Source organism: Podarcis cretensis (genome assembly GCF_951804945.1).
Source record: "Podarcis cretensis genome assembly, chromosome: 1".
NCBI lineage: Eukaryota > Metazoa > Chordata > Lepidosauria > Squamata > Lacertidae > Podarcis > Podarcis cretensis.
In genome coordinates this window covers 117,937,905-117,960,030 of record NC_137170.1, presented here as the reverse complement: position 1 = coordinate 117,960,030, position 22,126 = coordinate 117,937,905, and positions in this window count along the sequence as shown.

Here is a 22,126-nt window from a genome sequence, read left to right as displayed (position 1 = left end):
TGGATTTTCTTTCAAAATCTCCAATTATTTTTAACTGCAATTTCTGGAGAGATAATTTTAAGCTAGAATGACATGATGAGGTTTCATCCGAGGGAGTTTTCACGCAGATTCAGTTGCTCCTTTACAAGGGTAATTAGCTAATCAAATCGTCCCTCAACACCAGCAGTTTTATAACACCTGTGTAGCTGCCCACATGCTCATAATGTTTTTCAGCTGTAGGTCCCTATAGACTCAGCCCTCCTGTTTTCCATCATTTTTGGCTAGGACATAAGTCTGCTCCCACAGAAATCAAATTAGGCTTTTAATGGGAGCTGGATCGAGACTTCCTTTTGTTTTGTATTACCGAGTCTTCCATATTACATTTGGGCAGTGAGTAACTCTATGGTTGGGTTTCTTTGATTTCATGCTCGCCATATTTCAATTGGAAGAGAACTCCCCTCCCCCAGTACCTTTGAATTACTGCAAATGGAAGACAAATTCTCCACAACGGAAAATTCAGCAGGACTTTAAACACAGACACCTCAAAGCAAGCAGGAGCAACCAGAGGTACCAGCTGCTGAAGAAGAACGGGGGTGTGCAGCACATGGCGTTGCACGTTACATCAGGATGTCGGGGGAGCTGGGGGGGGGAGCTGAACATGGCAGCAGCATGGTGGCAGCACAGCTTCAATAACCATGGCTCCTCCTCTTCCTCTTCCTCTTCCTCTTCCTCTTCCTCTTCCTGCCATTGCCACTGGCCTGGGTCTGCTTCTTGCCTCCTTCCCCTTCACTGCAGGAAAAGAAGAAGAAGAGTTTGGATTTGATATCCCGCTTTATCACTACCCGAAGGAGTCTCAAAGCGGCTAGCTTTCTCCTTTCCCTTCCTCCCCCACAACAAACACTCTGTGAGGTGAGTGAGGCTGGGAGACTTCAGAGAAGTGTGACTGGCCCAAGATCACCCAGCAGCTGCATGTGGCGAAGTGGGGAAGCGAACCCGGTTCACCAGATTACGAGTCTAGTGCACTTAACCACTACACCACACTGGAGGAGGAGGAGGAGCAGGAGCCAGCCTGGGGCCACACTCAGCTCCACTCTTGGCCTCCTCCTCCACTTCTGGACATTGTGAGGGCCACAAGGGCTCAGGCCTAGGAGATGGCACCTCTGGGAGCAACAAGCTACATTCAAGTGAGTAAAAATATCTTCTGCTCATGCAAAGCTTTGAATGCACTGTTAGAGTTGTTCAGTGGAATCCCGGATCTTGACCTTATGTATAAATGAATTCTTTCCACCACAAGAATGAGTTTGATGCTTTACTGCAGAACATCTCCAACAAAACACACGCTGACTTCTCATGCTTCAGCTTCCTGCTGTGAGAGCTCTGTAGCTTGTGGTTCCTCATGGTGAGTCTTCGGGTAGCTTGTCTCGCTGAAATGGAAAAATACCAGCCTTCTCTGATGCTTTCTTGTGTAGGGTAAATTTCAGTCCAAAGAAAGTTATGTATGGGTAACTGGGAGGAGGGGTTGGAAGTGAAGAAGGTAAGCAGTTTTCAGTAAACCGAGATCTGTTTATGAGCTGCCAAGCTTTCCTATATGAAGTATTAAGAAAACAACGTTGAAATGGTTTAGCGCAATGGTTTAGAGCTGGTTGGGGAAGGAAGCAGTAAAGCCTTCTGTGAAAAGCAGGTCTCCTTATTACAAGGTTTCCCATTCTCTCTCTTTCTGATACACACACACACACATCTGCTGACTAGACCTCTGAGTTAGTACACGGGCTCCCCAAATTCAAATCTTCATTCATCCACACAACATACTGGAGTCACTAGACTGCATCCAACATTAAACCCCACTGAAGTTCATGACCAACTTAGGCCCACTTATTTCAATGTGTCTGCTCCAGTTAGAAGTTCACATTTCCTGAACCATTACATGAAGCAAAATGCAGCTACCTGTTGAAATTCATGCTTCTCCAAATGTTGTGTACAGTGGATGCTCGGGTTGCGAATGTGATCCATGGGGGCTGCACGTTCGCAACCCACATCTGTGCATGCGCAGATTGCGATTTGGCACTTCTGCGCATGCGCAAAGCACGATTTAGTGCTTCTGCGCATGCGCGACCCCGAAACCCCGAAGTAACCTGTTCCGGTACTTCCGGATTTTGGCAGTCCGTAACCCAAAAAAACGCAACCTGAAGCGGCTGTAAACCAAGGTATGACTGTAATGCAGTTCTCCAACCAACCAATGTGTACAGATATGGGTGTATTATACGAAAGTGTGCCTTAAAAATGCATACATTTGTAAAAATGCTCCATGTGAGGGGAAATGGCTTGCAAAACTATGTTAATTTGGAGAAATGTATACTAAATGTCATTTTCAATGAAGATTTTTTTTTATGCTAACCAATGCGGAATTGTGAGAAACTGAGAACTGAGAGAAAATAAAATCGAAAAGATTCAGCCATCCTTACTAATGTAACCTAGCATGTTGGAGCACCCTGCAGGGAGTGTGAGATTCAAATGCGACAGATAAATCAGCCAACTTTTTATTATGAAATGCTCCTGAACCACAACTAACTCATACAGTATATTATTAGGATCTCAGTCCTGCATGTACGCCTGCCAAAACGTCAAGATGGCTGATGCTACAGGGGTTCACGTGAAACCCTTCACTCTGAATGCAGATGTGAGGTGTTTCTGGCATTGCACCAGCCTGCCCCATCCCAATGATGATGTCCACCACCCCCTCATGTGTTATATGTTTGGTGACCATGTGAGGCAGCCCTATGCAGGTAGGGATGAACATACATATATCTCTCCATGTGAGGACAATTCTCATTGGCTTGAAATTCCCCGCTATGGAGAGAAGACCTGAGCACATATATTGTCTCTGACCACCATAACCAGAAATACACTCCTAGTCCTCAATCCAGCAAACGGAAGCTCAGGCATAGTTCCAGAAGCTACGTGTTTGCGTGGCAGTTCTCAATCCATCACAAATCCTGTATGTACAGAAAAGCATTCCCCAACCCACCACAAGCATCCATTTTGGAGAATTGTCAGGAGGTGACTGAAGGCTGGATCATGCATACAGCATACATTCACACTACTGGCCATCCCCAGCAGTTCTTAGCCAAGTTCCAGATTGTCATGGGAACACTCTCTTTAAAAGGATCATTTCACAAAGCCACACTGACAGTCACAAAAACCAAGAGCTGGTGCAACAAAATGAAACAAACACATTCATATCATGGAAGCCAGAAGAAACCAACCAACCAATGGCTAAAATGTGTTGTGGTGGTTGGCCAACTTGTATGTGGAGAATCAATAAAATGTAGGAAAACCTCTCTAGTGTTGTAGGGCAGGCTCGTGTTACTTTGAGTTTAAAACCAATGATTCTGCCATCTAAATTTGTTGGTTACCTCAACCCTCCAGAGAAGTTTTGGGAACACAGAGGGGAGGAGAGTGAAGAAAGTCCCATTGGGCAAGGGGAAGTTGTTCTGCCTCTGCAGTTATTTGGTTGGATACTAGCCCAAGGCAGTGAGAGTAGAATACACCTAACTATGCTTAGGCACATATTGCATACCTTGTATGAATGCATCTATTCCCACATTCCCAAGCAAAATCCCACCCTGTGAGGCTCTAAGGCCTCAGAGCTATTCAATGGGAAATTTTTGCATGAGATTGTGTGCGAGGAGGGAAAGCAGACCCTCCAAGTGTCCCTATTTCCCAGGGACAGTCTCAGATTTACAGAAGCTGTCCCAGTTTCTGATTTGATCCCAAAATGTCCTGCTTTTCCTTAGGATGTCCCTATTTTCATCAGAGATATGTTGGAGGGTATGGAGTTATGTGGACCCCTGAGCCAAGGAGATCAGTAACTATACAACCTTTGGAAGACATCTGAAGGCAGCCCTGTATAGGGAAGGTTTTTTTAACGTTTAATGTTTTGTTATGTTTTTATATATATGTTGGAAGGTACCCAGAGTTGCTGGGGCAATGCAGTCAGATGGATGGGGTATAAATAATGAAAATATTACTTTTATTTTTATTATAGAATGGGATGTCCCTATTTTCATCGAAGAGATGTCGGAGGGTATGGCATAGCCACTCTTCCCTGGATGCTGCAGCCCCCCAGATAATAGTCACTACTCCCCCAGAGAGGAAAAGAAAGACAACACACAGATGTAGCTGTTTGCTATGCAATTAAAGTTTGGCCCTTACATTGTCAGAAAAGGTATTACAGTAACATATGAAGTGCAAAGTGCTCTCTTTCTGCCCACCCGCCTTGAATGCATGATGAGCAATTATGCAGTGCAAAAGTCTGTGGGGATTTTTGTGCCAAGGCAAATAAAATTTGGCAAAGTGACCACTGGGCAAAACCAGTTCCCCTAGAACTGTATTTAGCACCTAGAAAAATGAAGGGTTTTTTGTTTTTTTTTCCCTTAATGGCAATTATAGAATTAAACCAGACAAGTCGCATTAATTTAAAATGCAAATTTCAAACCACCAAGAGTAGCCCGATGAAATCCACGGAACTGGTCTGCCAATAAGTAGCGTCCAGATTAATCCTTTCAGCATGTTCCCTCTGCCTAGTTTTACAACAGAAGCCTGGCAAGAGAAACGAAATCCTCTGCCAAACCTTCCAGTTCTGCAAAACAACCACAAATGCATCTGTTAAAAGGTTTCTGTGGCTTTGCAGAATTTGGTTTGCCAGCTCTTTAAAGTAAAACAAATGTATATTTTTTGTGGGTTTTCTACCCTTTGCATGGCTAGGGTCACCAAGCAGTTGAGAATGGTGATAAATCACAACAACAACAACAACAACAACAACAACAACAACAACAACCCCCGATCATCTTGTTTTATTTATCTGGGTGGCTTGCCTGTAGGCCTCTAGTTGTCGCTGGACTACAACTCCCATCAGTGTGGTGTAGTGGTTAGGAGCGGTAGATTTGTAATCAGGGGAACCGGGTTCACATCTCCGCTCCTCCACCCGCAGCTGCTGGGTGACCTTGGGCTAGTCACACTTCTCTGAAGTCTCTCAGCCCCACTCACCTCACAGAGTGTTTGTTGTGGGGGAGGAAGGGAAAGAAGAATGTTAGTCGCTTTGAGACTCCTTCCAGTAGTGATAAAGCGGGATATCAAATCCAAACTCCTCCTCCTCCTCCTCCTCCTCCTCCTCCTCCTCCTCCTCTTCATGCCTGACAACTGGCCAGGCTGTTTAGGGCTGGTGGGAGCTGCAGTCTAACAACATCTGGAGGACCTCAGGTTCCCTGCCCATTTTAGAGAAGCAAAAGATGGGATCCATCCGAGACAGACCCCATGCTAGAAGAAGGAACTGGAGCCAAAGCTAAAATTGACAAGAAACTAAGAATTCTCATCTTCATTGAAGGGCAGCAGGTGCAGAGCTGTAACTTGCCCTAATGCTACAAGGATTCAATTCACCTTTTAAAAATCTACTTCATTGAATCCATTATGGCAGATATGGAGGTAAACACAGGAAGGAAATCCCACCACTGCATGAGCAGAAGTCATCCTACTTGTACAATGACTTTGTGGGATTCGCCCCATGATGTGCACACGTTGTGTTGACATCTGAAAAGTGGACACCTATGTAAGCTTCAAAACAATCTCAAGCCCTGTGTGATCCATGTGAACATAGCGCATGAAGTCCGCAAAAGGCAACAGGGTAGAGACTGTGTTTTGAAATGGCAAGGAACATGCCAACCGCCCTCAGCTACAATGTGTTGCTAATGAAGGCAGCATTGAGGACATCCAAATAACAAACTAAATCTCCATTCCCATGCTAAATTCTGGTCTGCTAAATAAATTACTAAGGCCATCCATATTATCATTCCATTTAGCTTCTGCAACAGATGTACGGTCCCTGCAGTTCTTCCTTGGTTTCTCAACCCTTCGCTAAACTGGTCCATGATGCAATTATCGCGCTCTGGCACAAGGGTCGACAGCTGGTAAGCAATAGGCAAAGGAATTGTGAAATTTGATAGGTAAGGCGTGTGGATTGATTTACCTTTTGAAACAAACCTGCATTTGAATTTGAGCATTTGAACAAAAGCTAAGGCTTTGATCCTTAGCACATTTTGTATTTTGCTCCTTGTAAGGAGGTCAGGGGAAACTGAGGAGGTTGTTCCCTAAGGAGGTTGTTTTCTTATTTTCACAACTCATAAGAGTTTTTGACTCATCTTTCTACACTCTATTGTATCCCCTTTCTCCCTGCTGCTTTCTAGAATGCTTCAAAGTGGCAAAAGTGAAGAGCCTACTCTAGGTGCCCATGCTGTCTGAGGCAAGGCAGGTGGAGACCAGAGAAAGACTATCTTGGGGGAACACTCTCTCCAGGGATATTCACCCAGGACCAACCTAAGAACATCAAAAGAGCCTGCTGGATGATTGAGTCTAACATCTAGTCTAACAATTTTGCATAATGTACACATTTTCGCACAGCAGTTTGTCCTAATACAATGCATTTTGGCATGCCATTTTCACAGACACATGCATTTCAGTGCACACTATAGCCTAGTGTATGCATTTCTTGATCGGAAAATGGCACAGCAAAATTCAGAGAAGCAAATTTCTAAGGACGGAGGTGTTCTGATTCACAAATTGCTTTGGAAAATGGGAACTGAGTAAGGTTCACCTCTAAATTCGGAATGAATCAGATTTCTCCCCCACCCCTGATTCTGACCACCTCCCTGGCAGTACAAATACAACAATCAATTAAACGAGTAACAATTATCTGCCTTTTGTGGCAACTAAAATCAGCTTCCTGAGTTGGCCATCACATTCCACATAATGGCAGGATAATAATAATAATAATAATAATAATAATAATAATAATTTTATTTATATCCCGCCCTCCCCGGCTGAAGCCGGGCTCAGGGCGGCTAACAACACTAAAACAGTGCAACATTATAAAAACATTATAAAAATTAATTAAAATCAAAATTGATGGCAACCATAAACTAAAGTTTTGTAAAGATTGCCAAGGAGGGAGTCAGGCTGCACCCTGACCAAAGGCCTGGTGGAACAGCTCTGTCTTGCAGGCCCTGCGGAAAGATGTCAAGTCCCGCAGGGCCCTAGTCTCTTGTGACAGAGCGTTCCACCAGGTTGGAGCCACAGCCGGAAAAGCCCTGGCTCTAGTTGAGGCCAGCCTAACCTCTCTGTGGCCTGGGACCTTCAAGATGTTTTTATTTGAAGACCGTAAGTTCCTCTGTGGGGCATACCAGGATCACAGGCCTTCTAAGAAAGCTAAACAATTGGCTTCCTAAGAAGATGATTAAACTATTTATGTATGTGACAACAGCAGTTGGAATATTATATGCACAGAAATGGAAAGAAGAGACGGAGGAGAAGCTTTTGAAAATAATGGGCTATTGCAAGACTTAGCATAGCGGCATGCATTTATTACATTGACTTCCTGCCTTTCCGTATGAGAAGCGCAAGTTAGCACACATGCTTGCCCCCACCCCTGTTTTAGCCTACAACAGCCCTATGAGGTAGGCTTTGCAGAGAGAAGATGACTCGCCCAACTACGTCCAGTGAGCTTCAGGCCTCCATGGAGATTTGAAGCCCGGTCTTCCGTGTCCTAGTCCAGCCCCCTAACTGCTATACTGCACTGCTTCTCTTGTGATTCTTCCAATGCTATGTGCACAAAAGGCTTTGACTGGTGTGTGGTGTGTATAGAATTCAAACCGTCCCACCAGCACACAAAATGAACCATATTTGGTCAGTTCGGATTCTGTTTCCTTGTTCCCTCTGCCCCTAACTTCTGAAGCCTAATTACTGTCGAGAGCAGCTGTGTACGCTGCCAGTTGCCTTCCCTACAATGAACAAGTTTTCAATAGACAAAACATCTATTCTGCTTCTAAATTTGTTTTTAATTTAGAAGCAGAATAGATGGGGGGAGAGGATAGAGAGGGTGCCCCAGCTGTTAACACCCCTGGCTTGGTTCAGCCAAAAGCAGACATTGAGCAGACATTAGGAAACACTTAAAAAAAAAAAAGCCTTGTAGTTTGTAATGATTTAATAGCAGACATTTCTGGCTTTGAGTGAACTCTGAAATATCCCTGTACAACAGGACAAATGATAGACTACTGCTATTAATTTTACCTCATAATGCCTGAAATGCTGCTTCAGAAATACATGCAGTATTTTTACTCGATTTTGTCAGGTAAATACTAAATTCTTTTGTCATAATAACTTTACAACACTGTGTTTCACCTTGTCTTGCCTTGACTGCCAAAGGTAATAGGGGTTGTTTTATTATGCCCATAAATTGGCTCAACTGACTTACCCTTATATCCTGTTTCCTGAACTTAACGAGAGATTCTGCGCTATTAGGGAAAACACATCATCCTATAGCAGGATCAAAACCAAAGGAAGCCCCGATGGTAAATCATGTTAATTTCTGGGAATCTTCACCAGGCAAACCTTTAACATTCCAGTAGAGCTTAAAACAAATTCAATATGTTCATCGACGATCATTTTTGCTGGCTGCCGTGCAATTATATTTAATGCACTCTCTAAGATTCCTTGCACCAAAAACTTTGTGTTTCTTGGAACGGGACACATAAGTCGAGCTACATCTGCCCAAAAATTCAGAACCACAAATATTTACAAGAAAGAATTAAGTATGTGGGGTTCCAAACCAATTTTTTTTAAAAGTGTTGGGATGTTGCTTTCAACAACATTTCTCTTTTCATTGAAAGAAAGGGAGTTTTTATTGGTTTTTATATAGCGACCAAAAAGTACCGTAAGTTACAACAAACACTTTATCATTATATGTCCTTTTCCACCACAAAAATCCAGTCCTAATTAAGCTTAAAGAGCAAACAGCTGGAAGTTTCCTATATCAAAGCATGTTGTGACCCTCAGGAGCCATTATGCAACGCCTATCCTTTATGATGCAGTTTGGCAAAAGTTTCCACTGAATCCAGTCAAGACTCCTCCAGATAAGTTTCAGCCATAATTTGGAGGTTGAGGAGCTCTGAACATGATAGTGTCTGTGCAAAGAACCTGGATCAAGAGCACTGCATGAGCACACCTTTTTACAACCACACCATAAGTCCACAGCGGAAGGTATTCTGGAACTTTAAAAAGGTAAAGGTACCCCTGCCCATACGGGCCAGTCGTGTCCGACTCTAGGGTTGTGCGCCCATCTCACTTAAGAGGCCGGGGGCCAGCGCTGTCCGGAGACACTTCCTGGTCATGTGGCCAGCATGACGAAGCTGCTCTGGCGAACCGGCACCAGAGCAGCACACAGAAACGCTGTTACCTTCCCGCTATAAAGCGGTACCTATTTATCTACTTGCACTTAGGGGTGCTTTCGAACTGATAGGTGGGCAGGAGCTGGGACCGAACGACGGGAGCTCACCCCGCCGCGGGGATTCGAACCGCTGACCATGCGAACGGCCAGTCCTAGGCACTGAGGTTTTACCCACAGCGCCACCCGCGTCCCTTATTCTGGAACTTTATTCTACGTTTAATATTATCTCCTAAAGGCAATATGGTGGCATCATCATCATCATCTCAGCTATGCACACAACCTCCAGATTACGGATGAAACTAGCTTGCTTGAATCTTTAGAAAATAATAATAATAATAATAATAATAATAATAATAATAATAATAATAATAATAATTATTAATTATTACTGTTGGGAGCTCTGGGCAGCTCCCAACAGAATACTGAAAATGAGATAAAACATCAAACATAAAAAAACTTCCCTAAACAGCGCTGCCTTCAGATGTCTTCTAAAAGTCAGGTAGTTGTTTATTTCCTTGACATCTGACAGGAGGGCATTCTACAGGGCAGGCACCACTACCAAAAAGGCCCTCTGCCTGGTTCCCTGCCACCTCGCTTCTCGCAGTGAGGGAACTGCCAGAAGGCCCTCAGAGCTGGACCTCAGTGTCTGGGTAGAACGATGGGGGTGGAGACGCTCCTTCAGGTATACAGGGCTGAGGCTGTTTAGGGCTTTAAAGGTCAGCACTAACACTTTCAATTGTGCTCAGAAAAGTACTGGGAGCCAATGTAGGTCTTTCAGGACCGGTGTTATATGGGGTCTCGGTGGCCACTCCCAGTCACCAGTCTAGCTGCCGCATTCTGGATTAGTTGTAGTTTCCGGGTCACCTTCAAAGGTAGCCCCATGCAGAGTGCACTGCAGTTGTCCAAGCGGGAGATAACCAGAGCATGCACCACTCTGGTGAGACAGTCTGCGGGCAAGTAGGGTCTCAGCCTGCGTTCCAGATGGAGCTGGTAGACAGCTGCCCTGGACACAGAAAGGAGTGGTTTTGACAGATTTTAGAATCGTAGAGTTGGAAGGGATTCCCAAAGGTAATCTAATCCAATACCCTGCAATGCAGGAATCTCAGCTAAAGCATCCATGACAGGTGGCCATCTAACCTATGCTGTAAAAAGCTCCAAGGAAGAAGAGTCCACAACCTCGCGAGTGGGACCATTCCACTGTCAAAAAAAGCTCTTGCTGTCAGAAAGTTCTTCTTGGTGTTTAGTCGAAATCTCCTTTCTTGTAACTTGAAGCCATTGGTTCAACTCCTGCCCTCCAGAGCAGGAGAAAACAAGCATGCTCCCTCTTCCATGTGACAGCCCTTGAGATATTTGATGGTGACTATTGTACCATTAGGATTTAAGGCAGCTTCCTATGCCCATCTGAAACATGTTCACTTTTCAGTTGTCTTAGCAGGGTGTTGCAGAGATCACATTCTCCGGACTACCACCCAGAGCTACCCCAGAGTATGTGGTGCCTCTCAGGGGAATAAAAGTGGGGGGAAGCCTTGTTACACTAGTCTGACTCTTTGCGCTTGCTCCCACTAGGCTAACTATTCAGTTGTACCCAGCCCCATCCATTTAAAGCACATCTCCCACCCTCCCACCCACATAGAATCCTGGGAACTGGAGTTTGTTAAAAGTTCTGGGAATTCTAGCTCTGGGGGAGTTGAACCCTGTGCTTTAAATGTGCCTTAAATGTACAGTTTATGCGCAGCCAGAATCTGCTAGCAGCCAGAATCTGCTAGCTGGGAACCCTTTGTTTTCTTTGGAGGCACGAGGAGGCCACATGGACAAGGAAAGGGCTGATGGAGGGGGGAGTGGAGTTCATGAATTACTAAACCTTGCATCAGCCATGTACCAAACATACATAAATCAGGCCTTCCTTTTTCCAAAAGGCCAAGCTTACTTTATTACCTTTCCATTGGTCTGTTTTCCATGGAAGCCCTTTAAGAATGCTTAGAGGGAGGGGAGGGAGGAGGAAGAAACACTTCTGCATTTGTGGCAGCAGTTAAAAATGTTTAACACTGGCAAGCTTCCAATATATACAATTAAAATTACTGTAACCCTCCGCAGCAGGATGGGAATTCAAGTTATCCACCAAGTTAGCACCATCCACGTAGTATTTAATAGGTGTATTTTGAAATAGAACTGTATCATTAATTTCTCTTCACACACACACACACACACACACACACACACACCCCTTTCCTATATGCATTCATTTTATTTTTATTTATAAAAATATTTCTGGACCGTCCCCGCATAGAAGATATCAAGGCAGCGTGTAATGAAATACGATAGTATAATAAAACGTAAAATACCATAAAAACAATAAAATAATGTATTTTTTCCAGATGGGAGTTTATTCTGGAATTGGTGTCAATTATTGTCAACAAGTTGTTGTTTTTTGCATCCCGCATTGTCATCCTCAAAATACCATCCCATTCTTTTTAGTTTTTAAAATATTTGATCCAGCTTTTTCCTGACTCTGGAAAATCTGATCATAAATAGCATCTTTTTGTGGGGGAGACGAGTACAAATTTCAGTGGATGGTCTCAATTGCTGCAGCCCTGCTTCTGTTTACTCCCCACCAGAGCAGAACCTAGCTATTTTGTTTCCAGTGGAAAGGAAAGAAACTTATGACGATCATGATCATATGATAACATTGCTACATGCCCACTTCAGAGGAAATAGTCATTCAAGACCTTCACATGATAAACGTGTGGAGACTCTGCCACAATGCACATATTAGGATTTTTAAATAATGATAACAATACAAGATATAAAATCCCAAAAGGAAATAGATATTGCCCTCCTGGAGGCCACATTCCAGGTGTAGTGGGTGGAGACTGGAAGTAACAGTGAGCAGGAAAAATGGATATAACTCTTACCTTTGTACAATAGGCTACAAGCCCATCATGCAAAACTCTACACACAGAGGTATTTCTCCCACCAGGCCAACAAGAGTTCAAGGACACATTCTGGACAGGCAAAAACATTTGAGGAGGTCATGGAGCATGGCTGGTGAGTGGTCTGGGGAGAGAGAATGGACTTGGGATAGTTCTGAGGACCAGATAGGCCTGGAGGTCTGCATTCACCCCAGGCCTAAGGTTTCCCACACTTGCCTTAAAATACTGCTTGATGGCAATTTGCCTGGGTTCCCCTTCATTGGAAGGCACTGCTCTGTGGTTTCCAACTTGAAAAGTTTATACTCAAAAAGTGGGTTGTGGTTGAGGAGACCTTATTGATGGGTTGCCAGCATCAAAGAAGGTGTGAACCCTGATTCTAGTTTAGTGACTTGAGCTACCTGATGTTTTCTACCAGAGAGAAACCATCTAGGAATTCCTGAATGCTCATTGCTTTTCTGCCCAATATTCCCTGCTAAAAGGTCTTAACAAGATAGGATCATAGAACTGTTGAGTTGGAAGGGACCCTACAGGCCATCTAGTCCAACCCCCTGCGATGCAAGAATATCAACTAAAGCATCCATGACAGATGGCCATCCAGCCTCTGCTTAAAAACCTCCAAGAAAGGAGAGTCCACCACTTCTCATGGGGGTCTTTTCCACCGTTGAACTGCTCTTACTGTCCAAAAGTTCTTCTTGAAGTTTAGTCAGAATTTCCTTATAACCTGAAGTCATTGTTTTAGGTCCTACCCTCCCATAGGACCCAACTCCTGGGGGGCGAGGTCCCTATGCCTCCCCAATGAAATATCTGAAGGGGCCAGGGCCCCCCAAAGTTGATGGGCAATGCCATTTGAATGGTGTGCATGTGCCGCATCTTGTGATCGATTACGCAGGGTGGGGCTTACCTGGAAAACCCCCTCCCCCAACATTTTATTCAAGATGGCACCCTATACCCTCTGGAGCAGGAGAAAACAGGTTTGTGCCATCCTCCATGTGACAGCCGTTTAGATATTCCAAGATGGCAGGTTATCGTATCTCCTCTCAGTCTCCTCTTTCCCAAGCTAAACATACCCAGCTCCCTCAACCATGCCTCACAAGGCTTGGTTTCCACATCTTGTAAGTAGGCTTTGGCCTGGTGCGACTTAGCTCTGTTTAGATATAAAATATTCAAAACATTCCTGCAGTGCCAGCCTATTCATTTCGATGGGGGCAGGCTGTCCATCAGGGGCGTATTTAAAAGCCTCCACAATGTGACCTTGGCAGTCTATCTCCTGTTGAATTAATAATCATCGCCTATATTACAGATGGCAGCCAAAATGACACACATAAAGCAAGCGTTTGATTTACTGCACTTCTATTTCAAAAACTCATCTGATATAGAGCGGTGCAACTCCCAGCTCTCCCCACCCCACACGCTACCCTGCACCAGCCCTGTTCATTTGATCACAGTAAAGTATCCCCAGTCACATTTCATACTGGCCATATATCTTTTGAAGCTATTGATAACTGGACCAGCGTTGATGGGAGACAGGCAGAAGAAGCCAAAGCTCGGGTCCTGAGCCAAGGATCTGCCCGAATGACCTTTCTGTCACATTAGCACATATGCATCTACCCAAAAAATTGGTGGTGGGTTGCAATGATCTGGTCATTGCGTTTCAAGACCCCATAACCACCCCCTCATTGAAATGAAACACACAGGACACCAATACTATGTTATTGGGCAAATTTTGGCCACAACTTTATTAATTACAGAATGTGAGCGGTATTGGCTTAGGCATTGAATGGACCCGACTATATGTGACTCCTGCCCATTGCACAGGGAGTCCGGTAAGGGTAAACCACCAGAAGGGGGAGCCCCGTTGATGCAGACCAACTCGAGCTCCCCCTGGGTTCCCGCCAGGGTCATGTCATGGCCCTAGCCCCGCCCCGGGCTTCGGACAAGATCCACATCCCTGGATTCCTTTAACGGAATACCTTTAAGCTTGGAGGGGCAGGTGATGGCCACACCTCCCCTCCCCCATCCAAAGGTCAAACAATGCCTAACCACAAAACCTTACAAAGTTGTGGCGATTGCTACAAGGTAGGCAAAAACCAAATGGCCCCAAGCCAATTTTGCCAAGTGGAAAAATTCCTAGCAGGCCCCTTAATGGCAACCAACCGTGGTCCATAGCAAGGCCAAGAAGAAAAACCTGCAAAAGAGGGAGGGAGGGAGATCGAAGAGGGGAGCCAAGAGGAAGACTTCCGGCTCCCGCCTTGGCTTAAATGGTCCTGGCCAAACCCCCACCAGCCAGCGGATTGGCTGGCTGGTTGCTGACGCAGCCGGGATCCCCTGGGCAACGCGGGACTTTGTCCCTGGCCCCCGGAGGAGAGTGGGTGGCCACACAGTCCACCGCAACTCCTCCTCACGGTGAGGTGGAGCGGGTTTGCAATACAATCACACTGTGGTTTTCCTGCAGGTAATTGAAGCAGAAGAGGAAGTGGTGGCAAGAAGCGTTGTAGGAGCATCCATTTCAAGCACCGCATAAATGGGGAATTCCCTGTGCAGTTAATAAAATTAATTATTTTCTAAATTCTTTGATGCTGGCCTTTTCGTTTTGCTTTTCAGCCTACATAGCTGAGGTATATGTGTGAATTCTGTGAACATTTGGGTTGGACAAATATAGGTCTTCCCCTTGTGATTGTTGCCGTGTGTTCCAAATGGATGGCAAACACAGACTTCATGTTTAAAGTTTTGCTGCTGCTGCTTTTGGCATTACACTCTAGATTTTAGTTTATTTGTAGCAGCATTTTAATATGTTTTAAACTTTTTTTTGTTTTTATAACTCTCCTGTTGTAAAGCCATCCTATAAATAGAACAGTGAGGCACAAAGAATAATAAATTGCTCAATTACTAATGTATAAAATTGGCATCACATTTTTTCTCACCCCAAAGGTGTTTTTTTTTAAGTTACTTTTGCTTTTGTCCACTCATCGATCAGCAATAATACTCTTCTGACATTACTGATTTGGATGTGGTATGGTCCAAGATTTGATGAATGCCTGACAGCTGGCTATTTTGGCCGGCTTCATCATTTGGCAGGCTTTGTAGAGTCTGAGCATGTAGCTCACTTAGGCTGAATTCACATGAGAAAATACAATACAAATTAGGTACATTCTGCAAGAATTATTTGGGAGTATATGGCTTCCTTAATTTAGGATACAATCCTACACACATTTACTCACAAGCAAACCCCAATGAGTTCTCTGGCAGTTCACAACATGTTCCCACCCTTTTTTTTTTAATGTCCCTCTCTTAACAAATACAGTGGTACCTCGGGTTAAGAACTTAATTGTTCTGGAGATCCGTTCTTAACCTGAAACTGTTCTTAACCTGGGGTACCACTTTAGCTAATGGGGCCTCCTGCTGCTGCCACACGATTTCTGTTCTCATCCTGAGGTAAAGTTCTCAACCCGAGGTACTATTTCTGGGTTAGCGGAGTCTGTAACCTGAAGCATCTGTAACCCGAGATACCACTGTATTAAAATGAAATTAAATATAGGCAAATCTGAATAAGGCTATGCAGTGGCGTAGCGTGGGGGGTGCAGGGGGGGCCGGCCTCACCGGGCGCAACATCTGGGTGTTAGGGTTAGGGGGCGCAAATCCACAGGTTAGGGGGTGCAAATTACTTGCCTTGCCCCGGGTGCTGACAACCCACGCTACACCACTGAGGCTATGTAAATCCTAATCATGGAATAAAAGCATAAAATAAACATAACATTCTAAAACTTCCTGAAAAGACACAGAGACACCATTTCTCTCCCAGCAGAGGTCATCCATTGGGGTGAGCAGTGCAAGACTTTCAGATTTCAGTGGTGTCTTGTGCAATGCCAAAATTAGGCACATGCCCCCTCTCACCTTTTGTTCTACATAATTGTTGTGGCACTCTCTGCGGTGCCCTCTTGGCTCAGCACCCAGTGTGGGTGAATTGGTCATGCTCTCTTTGAGCACAGACAAATAAGTCCCAAACTTAGTCCTGAAGGCAGATTGCTATAGTATGGCTTCAGATTATCACTTTCCATCAACGGTGTCACCCCCCCCCCCCCAGTTCTTTTCTGGAAAGGGGTTACAGTGGTACCTTGGTTCTCAAACATCTTGGTACTCAAACGCCTTGGTACTCAAATGCCTTGGTTCCCAAATGCTGAAAACCTGGAAGTAAGTGTTCCAGTTTTTGAACGTTTTTTCGAAGCCAAACGTCCGGTCCGTTTGTCGGCTATTGTTTCCAGGGCGCCTGCAGCAATCAGAAGCTGCACCTTGGTTTTCGAACATTTCAGAAGTCAAACAGACTTCCTGAAGGGATTAAGTTTGGTGTTTTTGTTTTTGCTATTTATTTTGCATTTTTGTTTTTCAGGTTTTTTCTGCTAATTTGTTTCTGTGACTGTGCGGAACCCAGTTCAGCTACTGGTTGGTTGGTTGGCTGAGGAAATAGATAAAAGCCCCCCATCCAAATAATTTCTTACCTGCAAACAGTTGATTTTTATCATCTACAATACTGTCTTATTTATTTTATAGTACAGTACATTGATTACTGCTTTCATTTTATGGATCAATGGTCTCGTTAGACAGTAAAATTCATGTTAAATTGCTGTTTTTGGGGTTGTTTTCAAAAGTCTGGAATGGATTAATCCGTTTTCCATCACTTTCTATGGGAAAGCACGCCTTGGTTTTGGAACGCTTTGGTTTTGGAATGGGCTTCCGGAACGAATTAAGTTTGAGAACCAAGATACCACTGTATTTGCAACCAGGCAGTATTCTCATGAACCTCTGGGTCCAAGGCTTTTTCAAGAGCAGCCGTACCATTGCCCATACCCCACAAGTGTCCCAGTAAAACTGGAACATTCCTTTTTTGTAAGAGAGTATGGCAACCATTTTAGATGCTGTGATTTTGCCCCAAAAACCCTTTTAGGGGGGCCGCAACCTCACACAGTGCCCCAAAACACACTTTTTGCTCTCATACTAGAGCACCCCCCCCCCCAAAAAAAAATGTATTTTTGTGAGCTCACGTGGGTCATGTGACTCATGAGGGATCATGGCCAGTTAGACCCGCATCCTAGTTTTGGGACTCAATATATTGGCGGGTATGCATTGCCTCTTTCAACATGGCAGGCATTGTTGCTCTATGCAAGGGGGCATTTGCCACACTGCAGATCCAGTTGGGGAGAAATTCAATTCAGTTAGTATTTAAAGGTAAACCTACCTGATTTGCACTTCCTTCTTTTCTTGAATAGATTTTTATTGGGTTTTAGACACAGTAGTACAGAGACAGTTCTCACTTCTGAACATACAACTTAGAAGAACATATATTTAACAGCAAGGAGAGAAGAGAAGAAAAGCATGAAGGAATATAACCAAAAAGGGTATCTTAAAGTAACATACCATTAAAATAATAAAATATTGGACTGGTGTAATAAAACGGGAAGGTTGAGTATGGTTGCAAGCATGAAATAAAATCATACCTATTACTGTCGTGGACGGGTTGAATATTGGAGGGGAAATAATATAATAACATCACAGATTACTGATTTGCACTTCCTGAAAAAATACATGAGGCCAAACACAGCCATTTTTTTGAAAAGTGTACTTCTCTAAGTTTTACAGTGCAGTTTGCCAGCAAAGTAATGTGTATAAGAATAAAAAAATACATAAACATGCATCCATTGGTGAAAATGGCATTCAAGGATGCATTATTTTTACTATAAATTGCGCACAAAAATATCTATATCAGGAGGCATTCACACACAAATGCTGATGAATTTTCAGGAGGACATTTTAAAGAAAATAAAATCACAAGCTGATGTGGAAATGTAGAGAAGTGAATTTAGGATTGGACAAATGAGAAAGTGAAATTAAGAGAGTCACCCATCCCTAAGGCTCATGATTTTCTGGTCAAAATTAATTCAGTGATGCAATAGAGGAAGCAGACTTCTAAAAACAACCAGCGAAAACCCTAATGTGTGTGTGTGTGTGTGTGTGTGTGTGTGTGTGTGTACAGCATCATTACAAAGCGGTTATATTTATTCTAATTGTTGCTGACTTCACAAGTGCCTCATATGAAGATAGTGAACAAAAAGTCAGTCAGCTTTATTTGCTAAAAAGAAACCTCACTGATAATTGCAACAACTAGAGCCAAGATACTATTTCTAAAATGGGGGATATTTTAAAATAAGGCAATTTGAAGTGCCAAGGGAAGGCCAATTCACATTTTAAAAATGGTGGCATGGAAAGCCTGCCATGAATGGCCCACCCTTCAACATCTTCATAATTGCTAAATAAATAAACAATTGGGGACTGAAGTCCCGACATGTTCATGGTACTTCCTCTACCAGTCATATATGTCTCGAGCCAAGTTGGTTTTCCAGCTCATCAGTTTCATTTCAGCTGTGCGTCCAGCAAGGGCTACCTCAAATTCTTATGCCTGCCCCTGCCTCCATATCCAGTGTCTTGCAGGCTTCAGCCAAAACTTCCAAGCTTCTCTCCTCATCAACCGCTGCAGCTTGAATTCCCTCCAATTTTGACTAAGCATCTGTCTGGCTCATATTTGTGGTGTTCAACCAAGCGGGCTAGAAAATGGAGACAGATGGCAATGGATTAACTCTAACATTTCCTTACTACACGGCAACCGTTATAGATTTCTCCATTATATTTGCACAGCGTATTTCTATTGACAGTTCCATTACGCAGATTGTGATAAAAGAACTGCTTCTTAACATTTATGAATGCCTTAATAAGGATTTGTTCATGCTGAGCTTGTTCCACGGCCATGCTTGGCAAGTTCACCCACACAGTTGAACGTCTAAGGATCCTGCCTCCTGCCAATGGCACTGCAGAAGGCCGACTGCTTTTGTTGTTGCTGCTCTAGCGGCATTTTGTATATCACTTGGAGATTTCTAACAGTGCCATTTTTTCTAGAAAACCATAAACACCTCCCTTGTTCTCTTATAATGGCAATGGCAGCCACTTGAGAGGTGCCAGAACTAAGTTCCAGAGAGTTCCAGCTCGGGGAAAAAGTCCTGCTCCTAAATATTAAGCAGTCGAGAAATGCTCTTAAATAAATAAATAAAATAATGGAAGCGCCACATGCCTGTAAGCTCCTGGAGGGGAGGACTTGGGACCAGCCCTACACCAGATGGGTAGCTAGCAAGTTTGCCATCATCTTGAAATGGTTTGCACAATTAACTGTGGTTTCTCCTTTAGACTGTTGTCTTTCCTCTCTTTATCCCTTCTAAAATATGGATACGGGGATTTTGCCATACAGTGGTACCACGGGTTAAGTACTTAATTCGTTCCAGAGGTCCATTCTTAACCTGAAACTGTTCTTAACCTGAAGCACCACTTTAGCTAATGAGGCCTACTGCTGCTGCTGCTGTGCCGCCGGAGCACGATTTCTGTTCTCATCCTGAAGCAAAGTTCTTAACCCGAGGTACTATTTCTGGGTTAGCGGAGTCTGTAACCTGAAGTGTATGTAACCCGAGGTACCACTGTACTTTGTTATTTCTGCCCATTGTCCAAAGAATGGAATGAAAACTAGGAAGGTTCAACTGGGAGAAAATAACCTGACTATCTCCAATGCCCGGCTATTTCTTAGATTTTGTTTTGTTTCATTCAACACTTTCTGAGACCAGTACCTCATCAGTTCCATAGGAGAAGCTACTTAGGAGACACCCCTCTCCCAGAAATAGGTTTTTTAAAAATTACAATAGACTTGCAAGGTTTGTGAGCATAACTTATGAACATGCAGCTTTCTGCACTTGGCAAAAAATAAAAAGCAAATAGATAAAAGAACTACTATTATGCAGAGAGGAAGAAAACTGCTGCTTACTGGGAGAGAGAAGGCAGAGAGCGAGGCAGTGGGGAGGTCAGCACCTGCTGGTCCAATCCGGCACTCCTGCTGGTTTGCTTGCACCATGCTGATCTCTCTGCCACCTTGCCCCTCTCACCCCCAGCAAGCAACCCCAACTCAGCTGTTAGGAGGTCAGGTAAGTGCTGCTTCCACAACGCTGAATCCAAACAAAACTGTGTGGCAGGTCCCACTTTTTGAAGGAATAAAGTAGTGTTGTCAATGAACGGGGACAGAAGCGATAAAAAAAGAAAACTGTGGACACCTCCTGGCTTCCATCCACGCATTATCGTCCAACAAAACATTTTTTTCTGGCTTTTCAGTAAGCTGGTGGACCTTGAGTTCATGAATGTCCATAGCAGAAGATGCCCATTTATGGTCTGTTTCAGTCATTCCTTAAACTGGACATTATTTTTTTTCATATTCACTTCGTTGTACACAATTCCTTTGAGTAGTCACTGTTTGGGATACAAAACCCTTCAGTCACCTCCCCGGTAACCTATTTCATTTAGAACATAATAGATGTATGTTATAATTATCACTGGGTACGCGTTGGTTGTAAATTTGTAATGATTCCAAACTTTGGGAGGCTAACGCTTCATCATTCTCTGCAAAGCGTTTTTCTCTTTTGCAGAGCTGGGGTTCTGCCAGGAAGTCTCTCTCCCCTCTCCCAGCATCTGGTCCCCAGGTTCCCTAAACCAAAAAGCAGACAGGCAAAATTGAGACAAGGAGCCTGCAATATTTATGAAGTTCTTTGTGTGAAAGCATAACTTCCTCTGTCCGCCAGCCGCAATCTTCAGAAGTATCTGGTTGTCGGTTTATCAAAAACCGTGAAAGGAAATCAAACAGAGCATGTTGTGCGTGCCTACTTAGATCAGTATATCCCCCTGAATGGATCAGAAACTCAGCTGCTCCCATTGTAATTTAAACAGAGTCCCTGCTTTACACCCACAATATTATTTCAAGTGCTAATTTACGGAAATTTGTTTAATCCTTTGGGATTAAACAAACAGTGGCATTTCAGATCTGGAATATGGGAAGCTGCTACATACCAGGCAGAAACTTGGACCATCTCTTTTTATCTATTTATTTATAACTTTATATCCCACCCCTCAAATAAATTTTTCCAGCATTGATGGAATGTGGCTGCAGCTTGGCTTCGTGTCATAGACAGGGTTCAATATTGCCTTATTTGACTGAGAGTGGACCTCCAAGGTTTCAGGTCTTGCCCTCATTTGCCACCTGACCATCAGGGACTGAACTTTCAGCATGTCCCACCAAAAGAAGTCACCCTCTTCTACTATATATTTTGAGGGGGGTGGTTGTCCAGTTGTTTGCTCTCTATGTATTTGGAATCCACTTGAGATATCATTGCCTAACACGGCTCCAGAGTTCCTGATGTGGGGGCAGTTGTTTTCATTGATGTTGGGCCACCAACTGCCATTTTGAATCAAGATGGTGGACCAAAATATCACTTTGGTGTGACTTGCCAGGTTTTGGGCAGAAGCTCTGCTGTTTCTCAAGATATTGTCACCAAACTCAGCATCTTGGGATGAGGGTGGCAGTCCAGTTATATAATCATTATTATAATCACCATTATCATTTGTACAGTGGTACCTTGGGTTACATACGCTTCAGGTTACAGACTCCGCTAACCCAGAAATATTACCTCGGGTTAAGAACTTTGCTTCAGGATGAGAACAGAAATCGTGCTCTGGCAGCACAGCGGCAGCAGGAGGCCCCATTAGCTAAAGTGGTGCTTCAGGTTAAGAACAGTTTCAGGTTAAGAACAGACCTCCAGAACAAATTTAATTCTTAACCCAAGGTACCACTGTATACCACACTCCATCTGATGCTCACAGGGCAGTTTGCAACATAAAAATACAAAAGGAGAACACAAAGTACATAACAAGCAAAAACCGATAACCTTTAAAAGGCCTGATTATATATAAACATTTTCACCTCCCTGGGGAGTCACTGCAGAAAGGTCCATTCTCATGTTGTCCCTGTTATGTACTGAAGTTCTCACCCTGGGCCAGCAGGGGGATATTGTAGATAGTAATGCAAATGAAG